Here is a 13710-nt window from a genome sequence, read left to right on the forward strand (position 1 = left end):
TCAAACTTTAGATATCTTGTCTACTTTGCATCGAGGGACTTCAGAGGAAATCTTGAGAGCGGGGTTTCCAAATAAACATACAGTACTTTGGTGTAAAGTAACTTACTGAACTAAGGATTAAAGTGCAGCTGACAATTCTTACCATTGTGTCCTGTTGTGATGTGTTTTCCACGTGGATTGCTTTTGGAACTGTTTCCCGTATGTGTAATTTACTTGTGTTTGCCATTAGAAATGTAACCATTGGGATGATTTTGTTTAAAAGGTTGACTGTAGAATATGGTATATACTCACTGAAAAAAAGAACAAGTGATGGACGGAATGCTGAACAATGTCAAACACTCACCCCAGTACAGAGATCTGGGCCTAAATCCATCATTTTTTTGCCACCCATCCCATTCCAGTTTGGACCCAGCCAAATGCAAAATCAGTCTTGACCCTGCGCATGGGAACAGTCCAGCCCGAACTGCCAAGCCAGGTCCTCCCTGGACTGGAAACAAGCATCCTGGGACCGGTTTTAGGGTATCACCCATCATCAGCCAGGCTAGCTTGATTCCAGTGGCATGGGGAGCAAGGGACCCATGTCTGTGCATACCCTTCCCACTTAGGGTGACCAATGCAAAAAGAACAAGTGATGGACGGAATGGTGAACAATGTCAAACATTCACCCCAGTACAGAGATCTGGGCCTAGATCCATTGTTTGTTTTGCTTCCCATGCCATTCCAGTTTGAACTCAGCCTCTCACTGAAGCCATATGTGTTGAACTTTAAGAGCGCTTCCTTCTCAAGTAGTACAGCACACAGTAAAAACTGACAGCGAACATTCATTGGTTGAACTTGTGCTTGTTGAAACTACTGAACGACTTGAGAAAGCACTGTCATAGACTAACTTGTGCATCAGCCGCATTAATGTGAAATGGCCCAAGTTCATAAGCTGGAAAATCAATTTCTTGTCATATTTAGGAAGATAAGTACTTTGCCATGTAATTCATTTCTGCCATTATTTCCTAGCTGGCTTTAGTGATTGGTAGTGTTACATCTAATTGCCAAGCTCTGTTCACATATAGTGACAGAAAGATTGTTCCATTGTCTTTGCACCAAATATTAGGAAGTTACTGTACTTATTTTAGTTATTTGTTGTATGATCTGCATTGTGTGTTGTATGTTTCTTTCTTTGGTACACTTGAAATGATAGCATAAGAGTTTAGAGTGAATCCTCTTTCTTACGGTAGCCTGTGAACCATGGGTGATGCGCTCTGAGGGTGTTAAGAGTAGCAGTCGAGTTGAAGATGGCTTGTGGTTGGTGGGCAAATTTGTGCCTGATGCAACTCACAGAGGGAGGTTTAGCAGTCTCCTTACATTTGATAATGTAATCGAAGATGATGGGAAGATCCTTTACTGCAAGGACTGGACTCTCTTGGCGAGGCACTTAATTTGTTGAGAGGACATTGACTTTCCTGAGTTATGAAAGAAACTGACTGGTAGTTGTGCTGTGGCATTTACAGATAGCTTGATTGATACACTCCTCATATGCATGACATCTGCCGAATGCAACTCGAAGCAGTGGCGAAGTCTCAAAGGTAATATTCTGGGGAGCAAAAATGTCTTCAAGAGTCGGACCAAAGAATTGTTTATCAAGTCTTTTGTGGTTGTGAAGCTAAGATGTCAACGCCTGCAGTCAGAAGCCAGTGAAAAGTGTAGTGTGCTGGTATAAAAAGATTATTTAATCTTTGCAACTCGTAGAGGAATACTGATTGATAAGAAGAATGGGCCGCATAAGTTAGTGTGTAGCTTATTCCTGTGGTGAAAGCATTATAGAACTCTTGCATGTAGTTCAGTATGTGTGTTGGATAGGAACCTCAGTAAATGGTAAAATACCTCTGTTCGTCACCCACGGAGAGAGTAGTGTTTCGGTTGTGCATGTCCCTGGTTTTGAGGCTTCGCTCTCCTCTAGGCTGACGTGGAAGTTAGGAGATAGTAATATTTGCTGCCATGAAGTGACACATGGTTTCTAACTCAAGGGACAACGGGCTTTATAGAATATGCGTGGTCAATGTCCTGCAGCTTCTGCAGCACAGAAGAGTGTGTATGGGACATGGATCTTTAAACAAGGAATTTGAGGTTTTGAATGGAGGTCTCATGGACAGAGGTTCAAAGGGTGTTCGATCATTAGTGCGGAGCCCTAATCTTCTAAGAAAACTACAAAGCACAACAGACAAGTTGCATGGTAAAAGATGGCCTTAGGGATTGGAGTTGGGTGTGATGACTTCATGGGTAATTTGAGAAGGTGGATTACAAGAGGAGTAAAGAGCTCTGTAAATGATGCAGTGCTATAATGACCTAACCTTAGCCTCATTAAAGGGATTGGCCCTGCTCCTTTTGATTGCAGGTTTGTGCAGACACAGTTAAAGTAAAGTGCATCATCTCTTTCCAAGTAATATTGTTTACCTCAGTAACAAGTTCATACAATATCTTGGGTTGTTGTGACTTTTTAAGAGCGATAGTAGGCCAACAAATGTATCTTTTTTCTTAAGACTTCTCCTCTGAGTGTAGAGAGAAGAGTTTTTATGTGATGAAAGCCCGTTTCTTGAACATGGCACTAAACACTTACATTCGAATTATGCATAAGTATGCTCATAGGTTTTCCATAACCAAGTGCCAAACATTTCCTCAAACAAAGTTAGTATTATGGCAATTATGGACTTGCAAAGTTTTGCATGCAGAACACTGTGGTGATAGGGGTGGCAAACCTATTTCTTCACTAATTTGTAGGATGACTGGATTTTGTTTTAACCACGGAACATAACCACGTCCTAAATTAAATATTGTACATTGTAACCATTTAACTCTTGGGATAAATTTTAGTTTTGATAGAATTAAATGCTTGAAACTATAGCAGCAAGGTACTCCATACAGGGTGTTTATCCGTGTATATATAGCCCATCTAGAAAACCTAAACTGTTTTTGCTTGTGACACACATTACAAACACAGTTGTGAACAAGGTCATGAGCCCAGGGTCAAGATATCCTTCTCCCAGGGGGCCCATGTGAAGCTTCTGTTTGAGGCCTGTTCTCTGCACGTGATTATCTGTAAATTGTTTACATTGATTGAGTCTCCTTGACTGATGCACGTGTAACATTCAGGTTTTTTTGTTCAGGTCATGTTTTAATTCTCCCCTCAGTGATGATTGTGTCCTCCGCAGGGATGCGTTGTATATTGCAGGTCACTTGTTCTAATCCTGGTGGCACCGACTTGTCTGTAGATGCTTTCAGTATAGTGACCCCCGTAGAAGGATAATGCTGTTTATTACAATACATGATATTTTTAATTGCCCTCTCAGTTTTTTATATTTTTATGATTAATGCAACTTTGAGAGGCACTCCTTAACTCTGTTCAGCTTCTTAGCTAACCAAGAGCAGCAGGATAACATGACCGCCTTCGTTGGCCCTCTGTTCCCAGTACTTTGCCCAGGGGCCATCAGGCCAGTACTTAGATCAGTGCAAATTACCATTTGCCAGTACTTGAGGACTCTTCTTTGGCTCCTGGATATTGCTGAACAGCTGAATAGAACCCCACTCGTCGATCGATAGCCAGTCCAGGATCTAAAGAAAATTTGTCAGAAAAAGTGAAAGTTAATTGAATGTTAGCTTAGTGTTTTTTGAGTATGAAAATAAACAGTTTCTCATCAGGGCGGCTGCATGTTAGTTTGCTTACAATTCCATATTGAACTGCAATAAATAGGAACCCCAAACATTTAGAGACCACCCCCTTAACAGATGTTCTTAAAATAATGATGCCTTGTGCTCTGCTGTAAAACATCACGAATTCCACCTATGATGCACCTGCTAAAGATCGTGTACCTTACACCATCGTGCTCCCAGAGTCTTAACACACACTTGACCAAATTTGCAATAGCAGACAGCAAAGGACTTTTTATTATTTGGACATGTATCTGTTTTTAACCCGTGCCCGCTGTGAGCCAGCAGGGCCACTCGTATTTTATTTGCTGAATGTTTATTGCCTAAAATTCTCTTTAATTAATGTACGGGCATAATTACATCAACTCTTTAAGTGCCGCTGCATAGCTGACCCGAAGCTGTGCAGGTACAACTGCTGCTAGCGAGTATCGAGAACGACCTTCGGAATCAGCCATTCTTGCTGTAATCTCTCCTAAATACTGTTTTCTGATGGTTAGTTTGCTTGTTAAGATTTCTTTTCTTTTAGTGTGTTGTGAAGGTTTATACGACTCAGCAGTGTCGCTGCACACTGAAAGATTTGCCAAGACTTCATTGTATCTGAAAATCAAATTTATATTGATTTACTGTCCTAGTATGGTGTACTGTGTATCCATTAGTCAGAGGGTCAGGGAAAGCTATATATTTCTTCAGGTGCTTACTGTACTTTTCAAACAAAAACACTGCTGATGTTGCTGAGGTTGTAATTTGTCTGCATTCCTTGTAGAAGATTGTTGCCCAATTCAGGGAGCTGGGGCCTTTAAAGTTGTTTCTTAAATCTTCACATTTCAATGTAAATGCAGTGTGTGCGTTATTGATATGAACTATATAAAAACCTGCCAGCTAAGTTACTACGAACTCACTACCCAGGTCTACCATCTTATGTTTGTTGTGGCTCCAGTATGCTTGTAAGCCTTAATTCTGGTCATTGTGTACAGTGAAGTCTCCTCAGTCGTGCAGGCATTGTGTGCATTCCTTCAGCGCTGCCTTAGCACATTTTAATCAGAGATGGGTGTGGCTATGCAGTGTCAATATTAACAGAACACTCACCTGAAAGCCCCTCTAAGTGATCCTATGCCTGCAGGTTTTGTTCATTATAATTAGTTGCTGATGAAACCCAAAAGAAGACTACAGTGATCAATTTCTTATTACCTTAAACATTTTATCCCATAATTAGGAGGATGTTTTTGCAGAATAATATATTTTTTCCCTATGGATCTTCCCATGCCCTAGTTCTTTGATTAGAAAATTACAACCGTTTCTGCCAAAAGAGCTAGGGCTATTTTTTTTTTCCAGTTCCAGTTCTTTGAAAAATTTGAGAACCCTATTAGATGCCAGTCAGTCCAACCCTAATCACAACTGTATAAAGGGTGTTTTACTTCCAAAGTTTCATTAAAAACACTTTAAATCCATTATGGTAATATTGGTGCCATACAATGTCAAATAACCTTTATACGCTATTTGGCTCGTTTTGGGTTTAAAGGTGTTTTGATGTTATGATCATTGTAGTCTTTTTTGGGCTTCATCAGCAGTTGATATTAAAATGATCAAAACTAGAGAGGATAGGAACACTGGGAGGGTTTTTCGTCGGATGAGTGGTGTGATGAGATTGACACCACACACCCACACACCAAAATGTCATTAAAAACAGTCATACATCCATTTTGGTAATATTTATACCGTACAATGTCCAAATATCTTTAAACCCAAAATTGGCTGGTTTGGGATTTGAAGGTGTTTAAGCGTTGAACAGCATCATTTTTTCTGGAATAGATGTATGAATAAACGTTTTTAATGAAACTTAGAAGTACGACATCCTTCATGCAGTTGCGATTTGCTTCCGGTTGATTGACAGCTCCTAATATGATTGTAAGATTATATTGCACATCGGCTGGGTTGGTGTTGGAGGCAAAAGCACCAAGTTAAGTTTCCTCAATTCACAGAGTTTAGATTTTTGGAAACTTTGCAGCTCATCTGCTGTATGAATTGCAGACTGAAGCTTCTTTTACAACAGCGTTAACTAGCATAACTCGAAATTTTTTGAGCTCTAAAGTTAATAATTATTAAATAACAAGATTCTGTATTCCTTTTACTTTTTCCATCCAAGTAAAAGTATGCACAAAGATCTATTACCGGGGTATGCAATACTGCAGTTGTAGATCTTTCTACATATTCCATTGGCTCCCCTTGCCAGCCCCACCATCCTCAAAGCCAGCTGCCTCAGCTACAAAGCCATCATGGCCAGCATCCCCTTCTACCTTTCAAACAAGCTCACGATCTCTGGTGGTTCTTGCCACACCGGCAGCAAGGACACACCATACTGCAGACAAAGTTTAAGAAATAAAAAAAAAACACAACCATAAACGTTTTCCATCTATGTACCCATTTCTGGAACAACACTCCCGTGTGCATCAGGACCTCTCTAGGAGTTGAAGACGCATCTCTTTAAAAAAACATAACACAAATCCGCTACCTCTTATCACTTGTTGACTTTATGCTTACCTTCCTTTGGCATATAACCAATCTGATTATTTTGGCATGGTTTGCACTGCAGAAATTTATTTTATATATATAGATATATGTATGTAATAAAATCAGCTACAGTGTTTATCCTCCTCCCCCTAACCCCCCATGATTTTACTCGTTGGGTCGGATTGTTGCATCCTATCTTGTACCAGGGCTCAGGGTCAAATTTTGCAATCCACAGCCATGTGGTGTGAAAAAACAGAAAACATCAACCTTTGAAATAAAATTCTTAACGTGAATGACACTGGCAGAAATGTTATTTGCCACAAGCTTTTAAAGGTAGATGGAAAAAAAAGTCAGTTTCCCCTTTTCCTGGACACAACACTGAACATTGAAAAACATTTTTTGAAGGATACACTCGCAGATTATGCGAGTGGTATGATGTATGGCCATTGTGAAGGATAGGCATTCCCTCTCTCAGTGCTTCAATGACAGCTAAGGTACTTTAAAAGATTAAACACATTTTTGGTTTCCTATGTCTGTAGGCATTTTTTTCTTTCACTTTTAACAATGGCTGTGTATATCTGGCTTTGCAAGATCGCGAGGAGGTTATCCTACACACAGACCAGACTTCTCCTAGTATAAAGCCTTGATGAAATTGTGCCCTCAATGAAAAGTTGATATGCTCGCAGTGATTTGTTTGAAATTTTTTATTGATATGTGAGCATCTTCTTTCTTCTTTTTTTTCTACCACTAATTTTTAAAAATCAGTGTTAATTCCTGTTCTAGAATGGAGTAATCCAACCCCAGCCTACTTTTTTCAGTTCTGATTAGAATTGAATGGTCTGAGTTGTGGGATGGGCATCTTGCTTCCTTTTGCTAGTACTTATTCTAGATTATATCAGTCCTATAACCAATTAAATGTATTGTACTAGTTAATAAAAGTTCCTTGGCAACCACAACCTCCTGTGCTTGGGTCGACAGAATACTACACTTGAATACACGCTTTCACTGTAGTAAACTTGTATAATAGCTTCATTAGACAACATGCATGGATCTTTAATTTTTTTATATTTGAAGGGGCTCGGATTTGTTTACTTGTAAAGTAGAAGAGTGGCCGAGAAAATGTAGAGGGAGAGAGAGAGAAGCAAATCCCAAGGACATTTTATTTGTTGTGTCCAGTGTCATGAGCAAGAGTGGATCGGAAGTTGAGGCTTTCAGTGACTGGATCACGGAAAGTCTGGACATAGTCTGGTACGCGGAGAACAAGTAGTGCCCCTTGGTTTACCCCCTCATTACTTCTCCTAAAAAAGGAATGTAAAAAGTTAGAAAGAACTTGGAGAAAGCTGTTTGTTTCAGCAGATAGGGAAGCTTACAAGGGGGCTATTAGAAGGTATCATGCTGAAATTAAGGAGGCACAGAGGGTTTTCTACCAGCAACAAATTGAGGGTGCGGCAGGTTCCCCCAAAGTAGTTTTCCAAATATTAAAAGATATTCTACATGCGCCGGTGAAAGACAACCTTTTAGAGGCTTCCTTAGAACACAGCAATTTACTAGCTGAATTTTTCCACCAAAACATTTGGACATCTATGCCACTTTTGGGGAGAATAGTCCCTCACTGAAGGAGGAAGAGTTTGTTAATGGTGTTAATACAGCCTGTCTCTCTCACTTTAACCCTCTTTCTCAAACTCAAGTGTTCGATTTCTTGAGTGTCCTGAAATCAGGATCCTCCCTGGACCCTGCCCCTCCTCACATACTGGTGCAGGGGGCGGAAGTTATAGTCCTGATGTTGACACATTTACTTAATGATTCTCTTTCCAAAGGAGTAGTACATAGCTCTTGGAAGCATGCTACAGTGAAACCACTATTAAAAAAATCTTCTCTTGATCCGACAGTGTTGAAGAATTTTAGACCCATTTCCCTTTTGCCCACCCCTGCTAAAATTCTGGATAAATGTATCAATTGGCAACTTTCTACTTTTTTAGAAGAGAATGGGTTGCTCCACCCACTCGGATGGGCTTTAGAACTGGTCACAGCACAGAAACTGCATTAATTGCGGTGACGGAAGAGGCCAGAAAGAGGGTAGACAAGGGTCTTACCACAGTGATTATCATGCTGGATTTGAGCGCAGCTTTTGATACTGTAGACCACCAGGTTTTGATCCAGAGAATGAGGGCGTTCGGAATTAAGGAACAGGCACTTGCCTGGTTTACTTCCTTCTTACAGGACAGGTCCTTTCAGGTCCTAGATCAATCATTCCTATCAAACAAACTGCAGTGCAGGTTTGGTGTACCTCAGGGCTCTGCCCTCAGTCCGACACTGTTAAACATCTGTATGGCTCCCTTGGCCTCTTTGGTGGAGTCATTTGGGTTAGCTTTAGTGTCCTATGCTGATGACACCCAACTGGTGGTTTCCCTTTCTGCTAATGAGACCTCTGAAGGTGCCGCTTTCCGTACTTGTATGCAAGCGTTTTCAAGCTGGATGACTCAGAGTAAATTGCAACTAAATGAGGAGAAGACGAAAGTCATGATTCTTGGCCCTGAACCAAGGCCTGGAATTTCTCACACTTGTCCTTCGGCACTTAGTGAGTTCCCTCCTCCTAAAAAGCATGTTAAGAGCCTGGGGATCAGTTTGGATCCCCTTCTGACACTAGACCTGCAGGCTACGAACATATCTACTACCTGTTTTGCCTTATTGAGACTTCTTAGGAAGATCTTTGCTATTCTGCCAGCACTGGCTAGAAGACTTGTTGTGCAAGCTATTATTCTTTCAAGGCTAGACTATGGGAATGGCCTTTTCCTAGGTTCCCCAGTATATGTTAAAAAGAAATTACAGAGAGTTCAAAATGCTGCAGATCATTTATTACTGAACATCCCGAGAAGGTCTTCTGTGAAGGCTGGATTGGCCTCTTTGCACTGGTTGCCTGTTGGACAGCACATCAAATTTAAGTCTCTGTCATATCCACAGGTCTTTGCATGATAGAGGACCTATGCTCCTTAGGAATCTGGCCACCTTTTATAGGCTGAATAGAGATTTAAGATCTACTAGTCTAGCTTTGGTAATCGTACCGAAAATAAAGAAAGCAAGATGGGGTGGGTCCTCTCTGATGTTTTTAGGAGCTAAATTGTGGAACTCGCTTCCCCTTAATCTTCGGCTGATGGAGCAAGAATTGGAATTTCGAAAGGCCTTGAAAACTTTGTTATTCTAGGTCCGTTTTTCTTATTCCTTTCTCGTTGCGTATCATTCTCATCCCCTCTGTGGTTAGGGTTTAGTAGCGCTGGAAAACCCGAGGGTAGCCATGCGCTCTATAAAATGTGTAACATAACATAGGCATTCTTGCTTGATCTTTATATGGAACCCTGTATAGTGGGTACTAAAAAAACGCCCAAACACGGCTTCCCAGTTTGGTATATTTTGACAAATGTACCATCTTCTTTTTTAGTAGATTGCTTTCGTTCATTATTTGGAACTACTATAGATTAACTGGAAAGCACATACATATTATGAATACCAAAGCTGATAGTTTTTATAGTGAATTATGTGAGAAGTTATAATGATGTGGCATTTATGAATTTTTCTATAGTAATCATATACCACAAAATCTACAAGGGTACATTATTTTAAGGCGGCTTATCATTACATTCTCTATTTTGAAAGGAAGCTCATCGAATGTGGTCTCTAACATCTTCCTTCAAAAATCATTCTGAGCAGATATTAGTGTAGTAATACTGACCATATGAGTCAAGATTACATTAGTCGTCACCCATGCAAGATTGTTATTAATGATCTCCCCAAAGCACTAGGCAGGGTTGGCAGCAGCAACGTAAACACTTAAATCAATTTGAAATGGCTCTACATGGGTAAAACATAACAGCCATTCTTGCAGTGGCCCTGGCACCAAGATAATATGAGCAATAATTCTCCCACAGCACATGATTTATCACTCAAACACCAACTTTTACATATATTTTGCTAACTCAAATATTTTTCTCCAAACAGCTTATGAGATATGAAAATACATACATTTTCTTCTAGAGTAGACATTTTTAAATGCATATATTACCTCAGCTAAGCAAAAGCTTCTAATGTAGTAGGCTGGATTGCAGCCATGAGAGTATTCCTAGTCAAATTAGTCTTTCAGTTGGGTTGACACGAGTTAAACTTTTTATGGAAGAATATGCTTTCAAAACGGAATAGTAGCTCCAAAGCAGTAATATGACCAGTACATGTACGGGGGTGAGGAGTTCATGAGGTTGGCCCAAGCCACAGGGCAAACCACTATGTTTTGACCGCTTGCTCTTCTCAGCATATAGAGAACTGTGCGTCTGAGTGATTGCCCTGTGTCACAGGGATAAAGGCTGTCTTTGATGTGTGGGACCGGGAGGCCCTAGAAAGCATTGTCCACGTTGAGCTGCATGTCAGATAAAAGGAAACATTTTATTTTAGCCCTTTAAGTGTACACATTTACCACTATTTGTCAAGGGATCATGAAAAGATTGCCGCTTTCCAGCAGGGAAAGCAAACTGTCTCCTGGGCCTGTGGTGTAGGAGGATCATGGCCTTGACATGGGGCAAGTCTTCTGGTTTTGAACTTTTATGTGTGGGTAGAGCATTACACTAGACTAGATCTTGGGTTTGTGTTTGGGGTTCGTGGTGGGATGCACACAGAAGCGGGCTGCATCTCAGCTCTGCACATTACATTTTCTCTTTTGTCAAACTTGGCACCCAGGAGAGGATAACAATGATATATTGTCATTGTAGCAGACACCTATCGAATACTAGGGAATGATGACTCTTGGTCATGAGAGGTTTGCTTTCAGAGAAATAGCAACACTGGCTGTACTGCTATTGTGTCTGACTGTAATTTCCTAGATCCTGTTCAGTGTAGCTTTCACAAGGACTGTCATGACTGCCTAAAAACAGGCGATGCGGAGTTGTCTAATAATTCTTTAGAGTGTGCTATTGCCCATGTCCCCCTCTCCCTCCTCCCCCATGTATGGATACAGACAATGGTGCATCCTTTACTTAAAAAACAAACCTTCTGCTGACCTTCAATTTCATCCTTTCATTTCAAATGTAACAGAGAAAGAAGTTGACATCCTCCTTTCTTTACTCACTGTATCCAACAACATATTGAGCAAGGTACAGTCTTGATCCGTACTCCTTTCAGTATTGAATTTGCCTTGTGCGCTAATACTGAAAATCTCTTATGTGTTTTGCGGAGTGGCTAGACTTGAGCACTGCCTTTGATACCTTCTCACATGAGATTTTAAACTATTGGTTAGAGTTGATAGGTTTGCCGGAAGTAGCGCTTAATTGGTTGAAATTCCTTTGTCAAAGTGCTCAGGCGGTCTTTCTACCACCCTATCACTCTTTGCTCAAATAGCTGATCTGTGGTCGCCTTCAGGGCTCTTCCCTGAGCCCAGCCCTCTTCCATCTTTATATTACCGCATTGCTCCTGCTGGTTCAGTCTTTCAGCCTTTGGTTAGTGTCATACATGGATGACAACCAGTTGTTTTTTAATGGCTCACTTGGGTAGGCTCCAGCTCACCTCGGGGCTCGTATGTGAGCTGTGGCTTCCTGAATGAGGCACAATTCCTAATGCTAAACATCGAGGAAACAGAGGTTCTGAGCCTCTCTGGTAGTTGATCGCTATTGTCATCCATGTGGAAGCTTGATGAGCTATGTGCACTGCCCACTCCATTCTCATGTGCACAACAGTTGGGTGTTTTAATGGACGATTCCTTATCAAATGCTCACGTTTTCAAATCGGTCTGCTTTTTTTTTCCATCTTCAGACAAAATTGCACTCCTCTTTACAGTCAGAATTTGAGTTACACAGTTATAACTACTATTGTAATTTGTTACATTTTAGCATCCCAGCGTAACCTTAACAGATTACAGCTCATTCAGAATATGGCTTCACACCTTCTAGGTCTTCCTTCTTCAACGGCTGCCAATCTCTCTGTTTTCTTTGGCTCCCTGTAGGAAAGTTATCTACTTTAAACCTTTCTGTCTGTCATGCCACTAATCCCAAATATTTTAAGAATCTCTTCACTTGTTATGCCGCGAGTAGATGCGTTTGATCACCTTCTGGCCATCCCTTATGCATTACCACCGTTAAAAAGGCCAGGATGGGAGGACTATACCCTCATACATGGCAGCTAAAAATTGTAACTCTGCATAAAGATGCGAGAGCACTCAATAGGTCATAACCAGTTTAGAAAACCACTAAAAACATAGATATTTTCTCTTCTTGGGATGCATCTGCTTTCTGTAGCTTAGCTTTAAAACACTCTTGAGAGAAACCTAGTGCTTTATATGGCCAACTTTAACTTGTTTTTTATTCTGCCATAACGAGTATGTCAATTCATTGTTATTGAGAATGTCAAGGTTTGCTAGGTAAGACTTCCATGACAATTTTTCAGTGGATTCACCAGATGTTCTACTTTTCAGAAATGTACATTGTTGCACGGATTCCCTGTGTGCAGGTTTCCCCTAGGGCACAACCTGCGGAGCGTGTACTTTCTTGATTGTGGAGCACACGTTTTGCCCATAGCATGATTGGTTTAAGTTCCTTCTTTTTTGTATCTCCTGAACCAATGTTATGTGAATAAGTAGTGCCGTTTTGCTCAGGAGTGTAGAAATGTAGGTAGGAATGTATGGCATTTGCTGAGCAGTAGATTTTGATATACCTTCTAATGTAAAGTTCAATTTATGGGTTGAAACGACTTGCATGAATTCTGTAACGGACTCCTCTCTGTGTTCACAATAAAGTCTACTTTTTTAAAATATTTCTTAGTTCTGTTTAGGGCAGGTCTCTGATCCCTTAGAAGAGAAACATATGTTTGTCATAAACTGCTGGCACATAATAGCAGCTAACGTTGAGTGATGTACATTAGCCTACATATGTGCATTACCTATTACCTGCATCTGATAAGAGACTTCTAGTTGCAGATTCCTTACCTTAGAATTTTCTCCCAGGTGTCAGACTGGATCCGGAGATTTTTCTTCGAGTAATACCCTTGCGTGTTGGTCGACTCCACGGGCGTCTTTGGTGTCGTAATCACCATGACAATGTCGGGAGTAGTACATAGACGCAACCTCGGCACAGTGACGTGAGTTCTTTTCTTTCCGTGCCATGCGCTGATCCAAAGAGAGCTACCCTTAGTCAATTTGTGACGACTTCAACTCTTTTGTTGAGTTTTTGTGAAGTTTTTGGTGCGTCGAGAGATGTCCCCGAAGACCGGCTTCAAACTGTGTGAGGGCTGTCACTGCATGATGTCCATGACAGATTCGCATCAGGTCTGTTTGTGGTGCCTAGAGTGCGACCACGACCCAAAGTCATGCTCCGAGTGCCGGGCCATGCACCCGAAGGCCTTGAGGGAGTGGTCCCTCAAGCTTATGGTGGCCCGGTGCTCGACTCCGCGTAGATCCCGGTCTCGCTCGAGAGTAAGGTCTCGAGACAGTTCGCAGAGCCACCACCACTTGCTTTCTTCGAAGTCTTCGGGTCA

The 13710-nt window shown here is 41.1% G+C and overlaps 1 protein-coding gene across 6 annotated transcripts in view; it reads left to right on the forward strand.

Moving 5' to 3' along the window:
- MTUS1 (microtubule associated scaffold protein 1) overlaps positions 1–13710 on the forward strand; it is an 810444-nt gene that overhangs the window by 694578 nt on the left and 102156 nt on the right. The window lies entirely within an intron of this gene.

Source organism: Pleurodeles waltl, chromosome 1_2, assembly GCF_031143425.1.
Source record: "Pleurodeles waltl isolate 20211129_DDA chromosome 1_2, aPleWal1.hap1.20221129, whole genome shotgun sequence".
Taxonomy (NCBI): domain Eukaryota; kingdom Metazoa; phylum Chordata; class Amphibia; order Caudata; family Salamandridae; genus Pleurodeles; species Pleurodeles waltl.